This window comes from Suricata suricatta, chromosome X (assembly GCF_006229205.1).
Source record: "Suricata suricatta isolate VVHF042 chromosome X, meerkat_22Aug2017_6uvM2_HiC, whole genome shotgun sequence".
NCBI classification, from domain to species: domain Eukaryota; kingdom Metazoa; phylum Chordata; class Mammalia; order Carnivora; family Herpestidae; genus Suricata; species Suricata suricatta.
This window is the reverse complement of record NC_043717.1, coordinates 92,454,874-92,474,653: the sequence shown is the minus strand read 5'-3', so window position 1 is coordinate 92,474,653 and position 19,780 is coordinate 92,454,874. Positions and strand designations below refer to the sequence as shown.

Below are 19,780 nucleotides of genomic sequence, written 5' to 3'. Positions count from 1 at the left end.
GAGAACCAGGGGGAACAGAGGAGGGAGAGAGAGTTGGGGAGAGAGAGGGATGCAGAACTTGAGAGACTATTGAAAGCTGAGAATGAACTGAGGGTTGGGGGGGAGGGGGGAGGGGGGAAGACAGGTGGTGGTGATGGTGGTGGGCACTTGAGGGGAAGAGCACTGGGTGTTGTATGGAAAACAATTTGACAATAAAATAATATGGAAAAAAAAAAGTACAACAAAAAGGTTAATTGTATGTGCCAGCATTCTATATTGGACAATAAAGAAATATTTTATGGATGAAGTAAAAAAAAAAAAAAATTAAACTAAAATTCTTAGAAGAGGGGCACCTGAGTGGCTCAGTCGGTTAAGTGTCCAACCCTGGATTTCAGTTCAGGTCATGATCTCAAAGTTGTGAGATTAGGCTCTACACTGGGTATGGAGTCTGCTTAAGATTCTTTCTCTCCCTCTCCCAGTGCCCCCGAAAATAAATAAAAATAAAAAATAAAATTCCTAGAGGAAAACATAGGGGAAAAGCTTTACGACCTTGGTCTCAGCTGTGATTTCATGATATGACACCAAAATCACAGGCAACAAAAGCAAAAATGGACAGGCAGTACCACATCATACTAAAAAGGAAACATATAGCAAAGAAACAATCAACAGAATGAAAGGCAACCTACTGAATGGGAGAAAACATAAGGGCTTAATTTCCAGAATATATGACGAAATCCTACAACTTAATAGAAAAAAAACCCATAATAACTCAATTAAAAAACAGGCTGAAGACTTGAATAGACATTTCTGCAAAGAAGATGCACAAATGGCCAACATATATATAAAAAGATACTTAATGTCACTAATCATAAGAAAAATGCAAATCAAAACTACAACTACAGTGGATATCCTCACACCTGTGAGGATGGCTATTAATAAAAAATGATAAGTGTTAGTGTGGACGTGGATTAATTGAAACCCTTGTACATTGTTGCTAGGAATACAAAATGGTAGAGCTGCTATGGAAAAATATGGACGTTCCTCAAAAAATTGGAAATAGAACTACTGTACGATCCAGCAATCCCACTTCTGGATATTTATCCCAAAGAATTGAAATCAGAATATCAAAAAAAATATATTAGCAACAGTATTTATAGTAGCATTATCCACAATAGCAAAATTGTGGAAATAACCTAAATGTCTGACAGATGGATTTAAAAAAAACATAGTATGTATTACAGCGGGATATTATTCAGCCTTAAGAAAGGAAATTCTATAGTGTGTAAGAACATGAATGAACCTTAAAGGCATTATGCTAAGTGAAATAAGCCAGTCACAGAAGGAAAAATCTTGCATGATTCCACTTATATGAAGTATCTAAAATAGTCAAACTCGTAGAATCAGAGAGTAGAATGGTGGTTACCAGTGGCTGAGGGGAGGAGAAATGGAAAATTGCTAATCAATGGGCATAAATTTTGAATTATGCAAGATTAATGAATTCTAGAGATCTGCTGTACAACATCATGCCTATCGTTAACACTACAGTACTGTACACTTAAAATTTTAACAATGTGGATTTTGTGCTGTTATTACCACAATAAAATAATTCTTTTTTAAGAAAAAAGAGAAACACAGACATGAAAAGGCCTAGCATATTTGAGGAATTTGGAAAGCTTGGTATGAATGAAGCAAAGGGTACTTGTGGGAAGTGAAATAGCAAGAAATGAAGCTGATGCAGTACTTTGGGCCAGATTTTCTGTGTATTTATCTGCCTTCCTTTCTCGTTGTGATCTTTTTGAGGAGAGAAACTATCTTATCAAGTCTTGAAATGCTAGGGCCTAGCATATTGCCAGAAGTGTTTGAATGAATTAGATAAACAAGAAGAGAGACTATCTGTCAATATTATTTTATACATTCACTGTTCCAATACATACTGAATACCTCAGACTCCAGGCTGGAGCAAAATTAAGATCCTACTTATTCTTTTTTTTTTTTTAATGTTTACCTATTGATGTTTGAGAGAGAGGGGGAGAGAGAGAGAGAGAGAGCAAGAGCAAGAGAGAGCGAGCGAGCAGGGGAGGGACAGAGAGAGAGTGAGAGAATCACAAGCAGGCTCCATGCTGTGACCCACTCAGCCACCGAAATGCCCCAAGAGCCTACTTACTCTTTTATAAAACAATGGTAAGACTTGTTTCAAACACAGATTAGGGTTTTTTTGGAAAGTTTTTACTTTTACAGTCATGTTATTTTCTCAAGGAGTAGATTCTAGCTTTCTTCGAACTAGTACGTTTGACTTCAGCCCAGGGACATGTCTAAAGGAGTTTTTTACGTGGTAATACCCTCAGGTATTGATAGTCCTCAGGAGGAATTGTTATCGTGGAGGTATGGATCTGTTAAGGATGTATTAACATATGACAGAAATCTGTTTTCTCCTGCGTGTTTATTTTCACAGCTAATGCAGGGCTGTTTATCATACATTCTTGAAAAACTAGTCCAAATGGGGAATAAAATATTGGGAATGCAGAAAGCATAACTCCAGAATGTTAGTGATACATTATAGCAAAATTAATGGGGTGGGGGGTAGGACAGAGGATAAATCTTTCGAACATGTAACTGCAGATTTACTGTATTTATGTAGTTCTATATTTAGCAACTTCTAAATCACAAACTCATCATTGGTTAATTATAAGTTAATTAAAATTGTAGGACAGTGATTGGATAAATAGTTAATGAAGGCTGAATGAAATGAAGAAAGGAAATTTAGTGAAATTAGTGTGTACAGTTTGGAGAGAACAAAGATACAAGTCTTATTCATGCAGTGTAGCATTCTGAAAGGATACCAGTATCCTTCTAGTACTAATTGATAAAATTAACTCTGCAAAGACCAGAGAGTTCCAGCTTTCCTTCTCCGCTTCAAAGCATCCTACACTGAAACGGAGATTTATCTGACTGCTACTTCAATTTTCACTCACTTACAGCATGTGAAATTATTTTGCTGAACCTTGTTTACCATGTATTTACTGGCATCTTAAAAATCTGTTAGAACAAATTGGTGTACTCTGTGTGTAGTAACTGTTCCTACAGAAAGGGCTGGCTCAGCCAAGGCTCCTGGCCAGATCCAGCTGACGAGCTAGTTTTCAAAACCAGCAGAGTGCTTTTTGCAGGGAGAACTGTGCTTGCTTTTGATAATTACCTCAGCTTTATGAAATCAATCAGCCTGAAGGGAAGACCTCATTACAGATCTGACAAGATAGACTCCGGTTTCAATACCAGAACAACCTTCTGTCCTCAGGCTCTGATGTCTGCAATTGTTTATTTTATTTAGACAGAGACACCCATAATACAGTGCCTCTGGGCACATTCTCAGGCAAGTATTAAATAGATAACCTAATGGTCAGTGTGTTAGGAACCTGCCCTTTTCCTGTCACTCAAGTGGAAAATTGGTCAACAGGAATAGCAGTGTGGCCTAGAGCCAGCTCAAAGCAGGCACTGATCAATCACCAGCTTTCTAATCCCCCACCCTTAAAGATATGGAGAGAAGGGTAGTTTTGCTGTAACTGTTCCCAGGGATAAGCTACAGGAAAATAAGACTTTTTCTGCTCAGTTCCTCTGAAGACTGCCAGACTTTATCCTAAGGAAAATGATAAATTGCCCATCTACCATCTGTCACTTTGAACTGTTCTATCAAATGAACATTTTTTTGAACTTTCTTTTCATTGAGGAATGTGATTTTGCTTTGTTTCCCAAGCCTTAAATTGTATGGAGGAAAAGAATCCTGAAGCATTCTTCTTGAAGTTGGAAATCTATATTTTGCTTTCCTGCTCACGTAACTCAAGCACCTTAACAGATTTAGTTCAGACTTTTCTGAAATAATTCACCTTTACTAGGCCTGGGAGATGTTAGCCCCACAGGAAAAACACAGGGAATATTCTGAGTATAGGAAAATACAGATTTGGAGAGAAATAGTCCTTTTCCATTCATAGTGTCACTGTTAGCAGTGTCCTAATAATACAGCAGCCAGCTGAAACTGAGCACTGATTAAAGCTTTGACAGGAGGCATTTCGGTTATAAGGGTAAACTGTGGTTCTTTTATGTTGGAAAGTTGAAGGTGACAAATACAGTCTCCTCTCCTAAAAATAGTACAAGCAAAGAGCCATCACTGACTAGTCCCAGCATTATTTGTTAATTATAATTACCCTGATGGCTATGTATTATCTGAAAGAAAAAGAGGGTTATATAATGAATGCAAAGGTAACATCTTTGTAATAGATGAAATAGGATGTAGCTTCAGGGCCTAAAGAGCCATACCACTCGAATTTTCTTATTCTGTTTTTGAGGCAAATTCATAGAAACCATCGATTAGACCACAAGGGATCTATCCACTTATTTAGTGTCTAATATGTACTAGACTCTAAATATACATTCTCTCATTGAACTTTTCTCAGTTCCCTATAAGAGGGGGCATTATCATTCCCATTTTACAGTGCAGAACCAATCCCAGAGAAATCAAGTGGCTTGTTTATACCTCTTGTAAATGGTACACCTAGTAAATAACAGATGTGGGTTTGAATCCAGGTCTTATTGTAGAGCAGCACTGTCCAATAAAATTTTCTGGGATGACGGAAATAGTCCGTACTGTGTTTACTGATACAGTAGCCACTAGGTACATGTGGCTGTTGAGCACCTGAAATGGCTTAATGCTGCTGAAGAACTGAACTTTTCCTTTCATTTCATCTTAGTTTATTTAAACTTAGATTTTAATAGCTACATGGCTACTGTGGCTCATGACTACTGTGTTGGACAGTACATCTCTAGGGATTGCCTTTTCTTGACTGCAGTTTGTAAAGCAGGGATCTGTAACCTGGTACCCATAGAACTATTAACAAAAGATCCATATATGGAGTTTCTTGTACAGTGTTTTCTCATATAAGAGTCTTAGTCAGTGGAAGGACAATGCTGCCTTTTTCATTGGAGAATGAAGTTATGTATAATCAAGGTTAGTGGTTGAGTGTATGATCATCTACCAGCACTTCCCAAAGAGTCTTTAGGGATCCTAGGATAGAGGGGATACCAAGAATGCTGAAGGAACCCAAAAACCATACTTCCCTTCATGACAGCCCAAGCAGCTGTTGGTTGGTCTTTGGGGTGGGAAACACAACAATTGTACCCAAGTTGTAGGTGAGTTCCGATTGATACACAGGTCTGGAGAGTTTATAACATTGTACAGGTATCATGACAGGCATATTGGAGGAAGAGATTTTTTTTAAATGTCTGGAATGTAAAGTATGTAGTAAAGCAGTTTACAGCCTAGTGTTAGTGAGTAAGGCAGGAGAGATGGGAGGATAAGAGAAATACTCAGAGAACTATAACACAAAGCACTCTATAAAAGGCATATGAAAAATGCAGATTAAGATCTGAAGAGAACCAGCACAGTGTTTTAGAATTTTAAAAAAGCCCAAGTTCCTTGCTGTATTGTTTATTAGCTGCATTGACCTTGGGAAATTTACGTAAACTCTGTAAGTTTCCCTTTCTTTGTTGTAAAATGGGAAAAATAACTAGAAAATAAAATAAAAAGTTATGTTTATAAAGAAGAACACATTCTTAACCGCCAATGAATGGTTGATCCCCTGGTAGCCCTGCCTCATTGCTGTGTACGTCACGGGTTTGGTTGACATGGATAAGGAAAGGCATCATGAAGCAAATATCTGAGATAAACCCTAAGAGAAGGATCGTATACTGTTTTGAAAGTTGGAATTCAAGAAGTTGGTGGTGGATCATTGTGAGCTAAAGGTGTGGAGACAAAGTACTTTTGAAATGATTCATTGAACACCAGGTAGTCTCGTTGTGCTCGAGTGTCAGCCTTTTCTGTTCAAAGTGAGATTCCCCACACCAGCAGAGTCAGCATCATCTGGGACTTGTTAGCAAAGCAGACCACAACCCAGACTTATTAAATCAGAATCTGCATTTTAACAAGATCCCCTGGGAACATGTGTGCACATGAAAGTTTGAAAAGTATTGGGGTAAAGCACAAGCTGTAGCATAGTAAGAGGCCGTGCTCAGAATGGGTGGGGGCTTATTTTGAAGGCCTTGAATGCTTGACCAGTAGTTTAGGGAGTCACTAAAAAGTTGCTGAAGGATCACTATCAATAAAGATCTGCCTGTCACCTGTATCAAACCTTGAAAGAGTGACATGAATGTAAATTTTTCCCTGAAAGTTTTTATGTTCACCACCATTCAAGCAAGCCCCTTAGTAGAAAACCTTTTGGCTCTTTTCTTTCTCATCACTTTCCCTATTAATCTTTAACAATTACTCTTATTTCAGCTAAACCAGTTATACAGAATATAAATAACTCATGAAATTGACAAAATAGGTTTCATTTGTTTGGCATGAGCTAAGACCTGGAGCTAAGAAATGTTCGTTTGTTTTGGCCACTAACCACTGTGGCTGCAGAGTGATGGTGCAGCCCAAGTCCATTAGACACTCCAAATATTACCTCAGAAATAGCAAGTGGAGCAGCTCCACAGTGAGAGCCGAAAATAGGGAGTCAGAGGTTTTCAGGCCTACACTGAGGCAGGACAGGAGGCTCCCAGGGATAGATAAATCCTACAAAAGCACCTACCAGCACCTTAAGGTCCTAACCATTATCCTAATAACCCCTTGTTTCTCCAACAGTGTTAAAGTAAAAACTAATTTGGAGACCCTCTACTTCCCCTTACCATAGAGTCCCATATCTGATTTCAGACTGAAGAAACCTGGAAAATAGGACTCAGGTTACAGAAATTTGTTTCATACACAAATTAACTATAATGTTATGTTTGCCAAAAATGGGTACTCTATTTTTACAATCTAAATGTCTGTCTGAAGATTGCTGCCTGGAATTGAATTTATCAGGTTTCTCTGGAGCTAACCATTTTCTTTCAAAGGGAGCCAATCCAGAGGATAATTGTGTTTCCTTTTTGCTAAGATTGTACCACCTTATGTCTATGGGCCGCAGCTGCAAATAAGAAGTGGCAGGGTTCTGCGGGGTCATATTTCTGTACCATAACCTGGAGCAATCATTTCAAGTGTTAGATTGCATCATGAAGGTTACTCCTAATTTGACCTGATAGTGGAAAGCTCTGTAAAGTGAATTGTGACAGTAACTCTAACAGCAGCTGGGCACAAAGAGATCATTGATCTTCTTGCACAAGAGTGGGGAAAATTTTCCAGTGCTCTCCTCACAGCCCAGGAATCATTTGCATCTGTATGTTGCACGTGAACTCGCCGAGAAACACACTTCATTCTGAGATGTTTAATTTGCTGGTTCCTTTGGGTGAGAAATGTCATTCTCCAAGGCCCCCACCCCCACCCTTCCCCCAGTATGCATACTGTCAAAAGTGGCCTCATGTGTGTTATGAACTCAGATACGCTGTTTTTTGACATGACATGAAATAACAGCTGGTCAGCTCTCTAAACAAGTCAACCTGGTCTCACGTTGCTGTTAAACTGTTCGTGACTCTCTCGTTTGTTTTCTTGCAGTGACTTTCAATAGGACGCGTACAAAGTTAGAAGTGCCATGAACTCATTTTAGAGACAATAACCAATTAATAGTTGAATAAAATACATCCTACTTATAGACAGTTTGGGGGAGATGAAAAAGGGACCCTCAAAATAGAGGAGGCGGGAGTTTTTAAAAAGGTCAGCAAAGCAAGATGAATCTCTGGGAGCACAGCAAAGAATGGTCCCCAGGCCAAGAAGTACCCCCTGCATGTAGGCCTGTCAGGAACTCTATAGATAAGATTCCCGTGTTGCATAAAAGAATGAACTGAATAACCTCAAAAGTTTCTCCCTAGTCTAATATTTTCCTAATATCTTTTTAATCTAATGATTTTATCATGTCTGGTGGGAAAATGGTAGAACTAGCTTCCATAAGAGATTTAAAGATAAATTCTAGAGTTTTGGTGAGAATTACAATATGGTAATTGCTAATAATTTACATTTAAGTCATAATTTCTGCAGTCAGAATCCTTGAAATTAAAGTGGTAGTTTTCTTTTTATAATTTAAATAGTTTTAATGGGGCTGTTTTACTTACAATAGCATTCAGCATTGATCACATATACATGACACAGAAAAGATCCTCTAAGTACCTACTGATTTACTGATTTATTGGCTTATTTGGTGTTGTCTTAGGGGAAGAATAAAACAATATAATAAAAGTGGGTAGAGAGCACTGGTGTGGTAGGATTTTGCTATCTCTATAGCCCTTGTTCTCAACACTACAAATCTTTGGAGACTGTCTTGGGTCCCAGAGAATATAAAATGTGGATTAATATTCAATGAATCAACTTACTGAGTGGCATGTCTTTCTCACCTTGATATGAGATCCTTTTTTATAAGAAATAAGGCCTGTGATGGAGTGCTTAAACTATCAGGATTTTCACGTAAGATCATATATGAGGTGGAAACAGAGAAAGTACTTGAAATTTCAGTTTTATTTAGTGTCAAATAAAAATCTGTATTCTAGAAAGAGGAACAAAATACCTAAATCCCTAAACTTACCATCTGGGACTAAATAAAAAGCAAAACAATTATAGTCAAATATCTATGACTGAATACTTTTCATTTAGCAGATTATATTCCTGGACTCCAACTTCTTAAAAAAGGTAAAGACAACAATGAAAAGATTCAATGAGGAAAAAGGTCTATCCTTGGATCAGAGCAAATTCAGACCACTCTCCTCACATTGTACATCAACAATTCTAGAAATTGAAATGGAATAGAAATAGAAGTTCAAAATTATGGTAGTGGCAGTTAATATTTATCGAGTATCTGCTGTATGCCAGATGTAATGCAGAATATTCCACATACATAATTTCATTTTAATCCTTTTAACAGTCTCATGAGCTAGGCGCACTGTTCTTAGCTTCCTTTTATAGATTAGGGCTCTAAAGCTCTGTAAGATATTCAGTCATCTACTTAATAAGGCAAGGAAATGGACTAATATATTACCCTGTGAAATTATCAAATGCAAAACAAAATAAGGAAAATTTTTTTGATTAACCATCATTAATCAGAACCTCCTAATCCCTGAGCGTTCCTTTTGATGAAGCTTTCACTATCTTGCAGTATAGTACTCAGATGATGGAGACGCATTTCAAACCTAATTATTTTAAGTAATGTTGATATAATCAGCATCAGAACTTTTAAGTTGTGGCATTAATTCTTGATGATCAGCTGTCACGCCTTTACTCTAACTACATAGGTTAATGAATGAGTCACCTCTCCCTCCCTGTTGCATATTAATTAATTAATTCAACACTCACTATGTGCCAGGCACCGTGATAGGCACCAGGTTATACAGCTGGTAGGTGGGGAGAATGTTGGGGGAAAGATCCTCCTTGGAAGAGTTTACAAACTAATAGGGGAAAAAGCATTTTTTTAATTCACTTAGAATAAGATAATAATAACTCTAAATATATATGTTTTATCTTGTTAATCTTTGCAACAACCCTGTACAAATGTTATCACTCCCTTTTTACACATTTTGAAGCTAAGAGTAAGGGAAATTAAATGAATTGCCCGCTAGTAAAAGACACAGCCAGGATTTTAGTCCCAATCGAAACACATACTGTTTCCACTATGCCATTCCATCCTCCATAGAACTTGTTTGGGTCAGTATAATATTATAGAAAGAAATACCAAGAAAAGATCTTTAATAGTACATTACTCACATTTGACTCTGAGACCACTCAGGTCCAAGAAACCTCTTCATTTGTAAATTGTAGAAAAATCTAGTCTTCTTTTTAATACATAGCATTTGATGTTTGTTTCTTTGGTTCTTTCTAATCATGGTAGGGATTTAATAGAACATGGATATCATGCAGTGAACAGTTGATTTAAGATACAGAAGTGCGTTTTCATGCCTTCACTTAGTTTACTCAGGTGATGTAAAGGAAGAATGACAAGTCCCAGAAGACATTTAATGCAGGTGTTCCAAGTGGAGTCTGATTGCTGAAGAAATGGTATTTATTACGTGGGCTGAAAACATTAGCCGAGGGATACTTTTAACTAAAACCAATAATGTAAAGACATTTTGTTAGAATCTTAGGAGTTATTTTACTGAAACTTGATTGACTTTTAGCTGACTGGACTCCAAGTTTTTATTGATCTTTTACAGTATTGCCTCAAGAATTGTACAGCTGCAGCCCATTGAAATATCAAGGGTTAAATAATGAGCCTGGCAGGCCAACCCGATTCCTCTTTTTATGGGATTGGGGACCAGTGGCTAAGCTTAAGAGAGATTATGTAATTTTGGTCCTTAACGAAGCTTTTGATTCCACATTTCATGAAAGTTTCATTGAAACACTTGAAATCCCAGGTGCTGCTGCCAGAGGAGTAAGAAACTCTCTGCTCCTCCCTGGCAGAAGCATGTAGGATCGAGAGAGTAGAAACTGCCTTCTGCCATTTTAGATGGTGCAGCAGCAACTAGTGAAGTAACCACACTCTGGCATCATTTGGAATGGATAGGAGTAGCACTCGCCAAACCTGGGTCGTAACCCCCCAGCACTCCAACTGCTAACTAATCCTATTGTGAATCCGTATCTTTGTTTTCTTCCCTCATTTGCTATAGAGTTGTGGTTTTGTTTTTTGGAAACCTCTGTTATTGTTGGCAGTGACTTTGATGCCAGGATGCTGATGATTATATCTGTATCACCTTGCAGTGAAAGAATGGAAAAATGTCAAGGGACAGTCTCAGGAATACATGACGAAGCTTTTTCAAGGGAAGAGTGGATTTAACCATAGTCACATTTAAAGAAGGTCTTATCTCTTTTAAGGAAGGAGGTAGAAGATAATTTGATAGCTGGTGGCCAAAAGTGCTAATTTCACAGAAACATCAGGGATCTTCTTAATGACTGAGCCACAGTCTTATAAGAACCTATGTTTTAATTCTGCACTTGTCAACAAATCTGGAAAAATTACAGAAGTCAACTGGCTTTAAGGAATTGCCTGTTATTCCTAGGTTCTTAAGATTTAGAGTTTTCCTCTAGTGGCTCATATAATAAAATCTAGAGAATCCCAGTCCTTAATGGAATCTGGATTTTGGCTTTCTTTTTCTTCTTTAGGATTGAACCAGCTGCCCTTTGACCCTGCCAACAACAACGAACCCTTGCAGTTTGGTAGTGCCAGTGGCCCTCTGGTCACAGAAGGCCTCATTGAGAATGGAGGGGAATCAAGCAAGAAAAGAAAGAGAACAAATGCTCCTTCAGGTAAGCTAGACAATAATGCACAGTCTTAAGCCAGTGCTATTGAGTCAAAATTTTCTTAGAGTTTAGTACATTATTGGCACTTTGCTGGAATTTGCTTAACTACAGAAATGAGAAAGAGTCCCCTGCCCTCAATGAAGTCATGGTAAGATAGAGCTGGGAAAAGCACATACAATAAGTCTAAAAATGAGATAGAGTATCATTGGTGATGTGGTTAAGTGTGGAAAACAGGGGGAAAAACCCCTATGGGATCACAAACAGGGAAGAGTTTAATTCAGCCTTGGACACTGTGAAACAATTTACAGCAAAAGTGACCTCCATACCTGACCCTTAAATGGGTAGGCTTGAGACAAAAAAAGATGAGTAAAGAACTGATTTAAGTAGAAGGATTGAATGAGTGAATGGTTTCACGGTATGTTTTTCTTTGTGTGTCTGTGTGGTGGGCTACCCTCACTTTTATTCGTAATGCAAATAACTGCATATATTTGCATCTCCCCACCCCAGCCTTGTTTCCCCCCAGTACACACTATGCCCACTTGTGTTTGATGCCCTCATAGCTCTCTTAGAACAGGTGAAGCGTTGATTGTCTTAAATCGTTTAGAACAGCCAACTGAGTTTTGATCCTCCCCTGCAATCCTCCTTTACCTTTATGTTCCATTAGCCTATTCTCGCGTTAAATTTCTTCAGAACGAGCGGGGAACCAATAGGAGAGCCAATTCTTAACTGATCATTTTATATTTTTAAATTGTATCTTTTTGCTCTTTGGCTATTCATTTGAAAACAGTATCCACAGTATGTAGAGACTGACCTGAGATTGGGGATTGGCCTAATAGACAAGTTCATGGTGTTTTGTTCTGTTTTTTTTTTTTTTTTTTTTTTTTTACTCTTACTTTTATATTCACCTTGTAGCATGGAGCATGCTTACAAACATATAAGATCATATCTGATTCTTTCTGCTTATAAATCAAGGTATTTGTCAAATAAAACTTTGGAAAACAAAACACAGTGAAACACAGCTCTCTGGAGCTCTCAAGAAAAGAGTGATTTTTTAGAGAGGTGTATTTTCTGGGACATTGGAAAGACATAGTTTATAGCTACAGAAATGGTGTGAGTTCTAATCCCAGCTCTATTTCTTTCTGTGGCCTGGGGGGTGGTTCCTTCACCGCTCTGAGTTTCACTTCAATTATAAAGTAGAAATGGTACTAAAACCCACATATTAGGATTTAAACACAATTATATAAGATAAAGGGCACTGCACACACTAATCACTTAATAAATGTTGCTATTATTTTATTATCATTATTATATGACAATATTATGAATTTTACCTGTTTGAGTATCAAGACATTTCACATTTTTAGGTTAATCATTATGGAAACCAATCATATGTGTGTGTGTGTGTGTGTGTATATATCTGCCTTTTTAAGGCATGTATTCAACTCTGATTATTTAGAGGCATAATTCCAGATAATAGTTATTGCACTGCACTATAATACTCTTATTATAGTTTTCAGGGTTTACTAAGGAACACAGGCTTTTTATCTCTATAATAAAATGTCCTACACTCTGGTAGCTTTTTAGTTATTACAGCCATATTTTATACACGTCCTGTCTCCTGTCTGCAGTCTGCTGTAACTTCTGGTTTCCCTCAGTGTCCCTTCATACAGCAGCCCTTTTTCTCCTTCTAATAAATTACAAGCTTTAAAAACCAAAAAATCCAGGGGCACCTGGGTGGCTCAGTTGGTTGAGCATCCAACTACTGCTCTGGTCATGATCTCGCGGTTCATGAGTTCAAGACCCACATGTGGCTCGCTGCTGTCGGCGCAGAGCCTGCTTCAGACCCTCTGTCCCCCCTCTCTCTCTGCCCCTCCCCTGCTTGTGCTTACTCAGAAAATACATTTAAAAATAATAAAACATTAAAACACAAAAAAGACAGCCATCTCCAAGTTGGTATGTCAGATCAGTATTTTAAATCAGCTGTAAGAGAACCTGCTATGGAGAGAGAGGATTTAGGGCATCAACTTTAAGACATCTATCTTGGCTGCTCTCAGTCCTTTTTTGATCACATATTAGTTTTCCACTGTGTCCTTGATAAGTGATGTGCTAGTTTAGAGTAATACCTCCTGAGCCATAGTTAATTCATGAGGGTGGGGAAAGGGGGTATGGAATCATCGAAATCATGAAGCAACTTTAAAGAATTATAGTTTTGGGGCACCTGGGTGGCTCAGTCAGTTAAGTGTCCGACTTCGGCTCAGATCATGGTCTCACGGTTCATGGGTTCGAGCCCCACATCGGGCTCTGTGCTGACAGCTAGCTCAGAGCCTGGAGCCTGCTTCAGATTCTGTGTCTCCCTCTCTCTCTATTCCTCCCCTGCTCATGCTCTTTCTCTCTGTGTCTCTCTCAAAAAATAAATAAACACGATAAAAATTTTTTAAAAAATAAAGAATTGCAGTTTTTTTTTTAAGAATTGCAGTTTTATTTCTAATGAGCGTATTCAGTGAGAGCAAAGTAACTATTACAGATATGGGGTTTTAGCAATCGATTATACTAGTCTATAATTAGCATAATCAGTTTGCATTCAAGTAATGAATATGCTGGCATTCTTTAAAAACAAAGATTATTTTCTTTAAATAGGTGAAATAGCCCTTGGCAGGCTAAATTAATTCTCTTACAATCTTTTTCACAGTGTTTGCATAGTGACTCCAGCCCAGGTTCAATTACCACAAATTCCAAAAACTTGAAGTCCAAATTAATGAGGTTTTACTATATAGCAAGCCTCTTGTAATTGCTGGCAAACCTATGACATTATAAATGGGCATTATAAATTGGCAGGTTACTTTGTAATTGTATTTTCTTCCTTTGTCACCATTCCCTGCATCTCTGCAAGGAGGAAGGCTAGGGTTGGACGTCCTTAACAGAACTACCAGCCATTTCAGTTCTAAGTTGAGTTCCACATCCAGCCATTATATCACTGAACCCTGTGACCCCTTTGAATCAAAGCCATCTTTGTCACTCTCCTCTCGCTGCAAATCAGGAGGGGTCTTTGACTACAGTTCTAGCTCCTTACTACACGCTCTTCCTTTCCCATCCCTCTTATCTCATCCTTTTCTATAATTTTCCTCTCTCCTTTTCTACTAAAGTTGATTCCTTAAAGGTCACCAGTGCCCTCCAAATTGTCAAAGTCCCTGGCTTTTGGGCTGATCTCAACCATTTTAACCTGTTGGCTCATTTGATGCTGTTAACAGCCTCCCCTACCTTGAATTTTCTCTATTTCTACTTTCCTTGGCAATGCACTTTACAGATTCCACATCCTTTTCTGTCTTCTTCAACCATTCTTTCTCCTTTTTCTCCCTAATTCCACTTTCAGTGAGTATACTATCATCCACATTTATAGGTGAAAAACTAAAGTTTGATAAACTAACCTAGGGGTGAACATCTAGCGAGTGGTTCAGGCAGGCCTCTAACTCCTATGTCACAATTGCTATGCCCGTAGATATCAGGAAGCCAGACCCATTACTAAAATGTGTGTTAAATATTGGTTGCACACAAAAGAAATCTGTGTTTGTGTGAGAATAAGGTGAGCAGATTTGATCATTTCTAGGATCCCTCCAAACTCTGAGATCCCATGGTCTCTTCAGCTTTTTTTTCCCTGCTACTCCCCAAAACAAGTCTTCTAGTTCAGCCAGGGTGATCTGCTACTAGACCAGCATTGCCCCTACCTACTTAGTACCTTGCTCATGCCATTTTTTTTTGTCTAGTATGGTCTGCCTTCTTTAACCCATCAAAATCCTATCCAACTGAAAGCACCTAGTACAAATCCAAACTTCTTCAGGAGGCCTTCTGGATCATCAGTTAGAATTGTTCATTTGTACCTCTGAAACCCCTTGGTCATTATATTCATATGACTCATTTGACAGTGATTATAGATTAGCTTGTGGTTATCTGTTCATTTGAATATGTCTTAGCCTTTTAACTCAGTCATTAGCCCCTTATTGGAAGGGTCCCTGACTCATGGCTTTTAGCAAAGATACCGTGTCTTGCACACAATAGATACTCAAGAAATATTTATTGATTGATCATGTATCTGGCTGAATAATTGCTTTCTCTTGGCCTTAATGTTCTCCGTTATTCTCTAATCACTGCCAGAGTGGAGCTGTGTATAAAACTGGACACTTTTGGGGTGCCTGGGTGTCTCAGTTAGTTAAGTGTCTGACTCTTGATTTCAGCTCAGGTCATGCATGATCTCATGGGTTGTGAGATCCAGCCCCGCATCAGGCTCTGCACTGAGGGTGAAGCCTGCATCAGCGTCTCTCCCTCTGCCCCTCCCCCATGTGTGTGCCTGTGTGCATGTGCTCCCTGTCTCTCTCTCTCTCTCTCTCTCTCTCTCTCTCTCTCTCTCTCTCTCTCTCTCTCTCTCTCTCTCCCTCCCTCTCTCCCTCTCCCTCTCTTTCAATAAATAAATAAATAAATAAAATTTTAAAAAATAAAATAAAACTGGGCACTTGGTATCTAATGTTGATCAGTTGACTTCCTCACTTGACCCTAAAGATTAAACTCCAAACATTTGTAAGATTATATCCTTAGATAAGCCACACATCAAATCCAGGTGCTTGTGGAAAGAATACCTGACCCTAATGGAATCCTTGTCTCTTTACCATGTGCAATTTCATAAGTGCCCAAGGGAAACTCAAAGGTGGAGTTTGGGTGTCCTATCCCAACTCTTCTGTGAAGTAGACCAGTAATCTGGATTAGATAACACTGCGATATCTATTTGACCACAAACTCTTTCTTTGTAGATCTGGCTGCTTTGCAGATTTTATCATAAGGTGATCTCAGCATTCTTTAGAGTGTGTTTGCTCTCAAATTTCACCTTTTCCTTATAGAAATGTTCCCTCAGTAACAGTGTAGTAGCACAAATTTTCTAAAATTGCCGTGAGTCCACTTATTCAGATGAACCTCTATGGCTAAAGAGTAGAAGATTGTTAAACCTTCATCAAATCATAATGCCTATGTAGAAGATGCCAACTACCTTCTAGTTTGATATCTACCTGGACTTGTAGAAGCAGAGATAGCAGTCCTCTTCTCAAACACTTCCACATAAATAGAAGAATCCATGAGTCAACAAGGCCATCCGGACGATGACTAAAATTGAATGCTTTGTTTTAAGCAACCTCATGACAGCATTAGTATTCAAAGGAAGTGTCAGCTCTCTTGAAGAGTGAGCAACTAACCTGGGGATAATTATGATACCAGAGTGATGATCCAGATGTAGACATACTCCTGTTTCCATTGTCTTCTCTCATAGGCCTGTACTGAAAGATAGGTTTGCACTTAAATACATGATGCCCAGTACTGAGCAGTATTGTTCTCGAAGTTCATATGAACGATGAATAGCTCAGTATAAAAAGAGGCCTCCTCAACCATTTTCTATTTGCAATAATATCTGAATCCCAACTCCCAAGAGTTAAAGATCTCCAGGAAGGCCTTTCTGTTCAATAATAACTTGCATTGGTCTGGCAATTCTTTCTTTCCTTAATATATTTTCATATTTGTTTCATTTTAGACATTAAGTATTAATAACAAGAGAGGAGAAATGATTTTGACTAAGTTGGACTAGCATCTCCAGGAATGTCATGATAAGGACCTCCAGATAATATCTAAATGTTATCAGGGATGTCCAGATAGTATCTAAACTTGATCATACACCCCTAACTCAGTGTCCAAGTTTTCCTTTAGAATTTCTGGAAGTCAAAGTGAGACTCGACAATATGAAAGACAGTGAAGAATTCTAGCACTGCCAAGGCAAGATTAATAAGATGAAGTGGACCAGTGCAGCACCAAGTCAGACATAAGGAAGAATTATATTGAAATGAATTATTAGGGGGAAGTTGCTCAAGCCCTTTTGAGAGAGAAATATAAAAGTGAGATGAGTATTCATCTCTTTGGGAGTACTTTTGTTTCCTTTCTTACATGGAAGAGGGGCGATGAACCAGGAAACTTTTCTATGACACTTACAGCCTTTTGATTTACCTCAGACTCACAGGGCTGATACTTTTATTTCACCTGTACTTTGAAGTCCACAAATGAAAGCATTGATTGTTTTTAAAGAGAGAAAATGCCACCGTTTTATATCTTGGTGTTTGGTATTTCTAGAGTGTCAGCTGAATTATTATATTGCCAAAGGCAAGAAGAGCGTATTGTTCCTTCAAATGGAATTAAAATAAGGGGAAAAAAGTAGACTAATAACCCTACTCAGTTTCTTTAGTCCTTTTGACATTTTTATCTGATTACAGCTTCAGGAAATAAAACCATATCGTGATAACTAGAGGATCCCAAAAGTAAGCTGACTTCTGTCTTTCTTAGGTTTATAAAAACTCAGTGTGAAATGCTTATCTTCATGGATTGTCACATGGAAGAGATTGAAGGTGGCACAGAAGAGGCAGGATAGAAAAATGCAAATATATCTCTCTTAAGTTGACCTCACCATGGGAATAGCTTTGGAATGATTTTGTGACTTTATTGTATTTAAGATTTTAATACTTCTCTTGGCAGACACCAAGTGTGAGTCAGCCTCATGTATTGGTAACAGAAAGGCTATTGGCAGATGTTAAATCATAGTATTTTAGAGTCAGAGGCAACCTTGCCTAACACCATCATTTTTACAAATGAACAAACTGAGACAGAGAGAAGAGCCTTATCTAAAGTCAGAAAGTGGCGTGCCTAGGTGGTTCAGTTGGTTGAGCATCCAACTCAAGCCCTGCATAGGGCTCTGTGCTAGTACTGTGAGGCCTTCTTGGGAATCTGTCTCTCTCCCTCTCTCTCTCTCCCCTACCCCACTTGCACTGTTTCTGTCTCTCTCAAAATAAATAAATAAACTTAAAAAAAATAAAGTCACATGGTTAATTAGTGGCAGAACCAGACCTACCAGAGTCATATAATCATTTCAAGTTGGTTAGGACTATGGCATGCAGTTGATTCATCTGTTCTGCAGAAAGTTATAACCTAGAGGAGCTGGCTTCCCTAAGCTAATAGGGTTATGTGATTTGTAGGAAGCTAACAGAGTGGTATATGACATCCCATATCTGTTCTGCCTGCTACACAGGGCCCTTTGATCTCAAGCTACGAAAGGAATTTGAGACTGGGAAACACCTATGAGGAAATTGCCTCTGTAGAGCTGAACTCCAGCAGCTCAGAAAATCATAGAATAAGCTCTTTGTGACCCTTGCTTACTTGGCATGGGGCAGTTTGTATCCCTATCCCAGGCTACCCTTATGGCAACTCTGTCCAAACTGGAAAAAATGTATATGATTTAAACATTACTATATAATTTTTTCAGAATGGTCTCTTTCAATATTCTGATTTTAAGGTAAGGACTTATTTGAAAAAAAGTGTCAGTTTTACGTCAGTGAAGCTCAATTTCAGAGTAAGAGGATTCTGAGATTTCAAGAAGTTGTTTTCCTCTCCTGTTAGCTTGGTAACGGTACCAAAGCAACTGTCCTTAATCCTGGGGTCTGTATGGGCCTCCTTGGCCTTAGTAAGAGAAGGGAGCATACCCAGGCATGTAGTGAAAAGAATACTCAAGATTGTAATTCTAGTACTGGACATGCCACTTAGTAGTATTTTAATTGTGGGTAAATCACAGAAGCCTTTTCTTTTAAACCTCACTTTCACATCTGTTAAGTGAATGTATCTTTAAAACTGTCAGATTTTTACTTCTTTTACTTTTATAGTTACTGCTTCTGCTTATTAGGGTTTGAGAGTATGAGCGCTTTTTTTCTTTCCAGTTCCAAATCAAACTGAAAACAAACACAGGAAGGCATGTGAGGAATAAAATGTAGTATCGGCTTTATAATAAGCAAAACTGGATGGAAGAACTTGGCTTAAGCCTAAGGCCTAATGAGGCTCCTTACCATCTCTAGCTCCAAATCTATGCTTTGCTATCCACCTATGGGGCAAATTGAATCCACAGAGCAGGCTACTTCCCCAGCCACTGTCATTGAGAGTGATGTCCTATGTCACAATTCAATGGAAGCTACAAATTAAGAGCAAAGTGGGTCTGTGGTCATGCCACTTGAAAACAGTGCCCATGCCCTGACTAAGCTCTGCTCACTTTATAAGAGATAGAAGGTCATCTTAAGTCGAGGGCATTTTGTACTGAGAGACAGGATGCAGAAGTTAAGCCCTACATAAGCACTTATTTTTATTCTAATCTTAGTAATCTAATAAGTTAATTCTCCTGTGCCCAGGAACAAGTATGCGTGGGTGAAATCCTAAAGAAGTTTCTTGAGTATACTCCTGTCTATCCTCTCTCACAAATTGAATGATTGTTCCCTTCTCCCCACGGATTGGTGACAAGTAAGACAGGAGCCCTCACAGTCCCAACATTGCTATTCATGTGAAGATTAACATGAGTTTTGATTTTTCTAAGTCCTATCCTTAGAAATTTTTTAAGCCAAGGGAAACTAGCAACAGGAGTCCACTGTGTGGTACAAAGAAATAGGGTTATTTTCTTGCAGGTGTTACATTAAGAGTTTTAGTTCTTTATGTATAAAATCA

General features: G+C 38.4%; 1 protein-coding gene across 5 annotated transcripts in view; it reads left to right on the top strand.

Annotated features, from left to right (window-relative positions):
* ENOX2 (ecto-NOX disulfide-thiol exchanger 2) overlaps positions 1-19,780 on the top strand; it is a 249,160-nt gene that overhangs the window by 94,248 nt on the left and 135,132 nt on the right. Inside the window, exon 3 of one of the 5 annotated variants that reach the window (XM_029930555.1) lies at positions 11,084-11,227. The exons of 3 other annotated variants lie outside the window; for them this stretch is intronic. The gene's annotated coding sequence lies outside the window, so the exon portion shown is untranslated. Of the gene's footprint in view, positions 1-11,083; positions 11,228-19,780 lie in introns of those variants that run through there. One more of the 5 variants, XM_029930551.1, reaches the window with a different exon arrangement.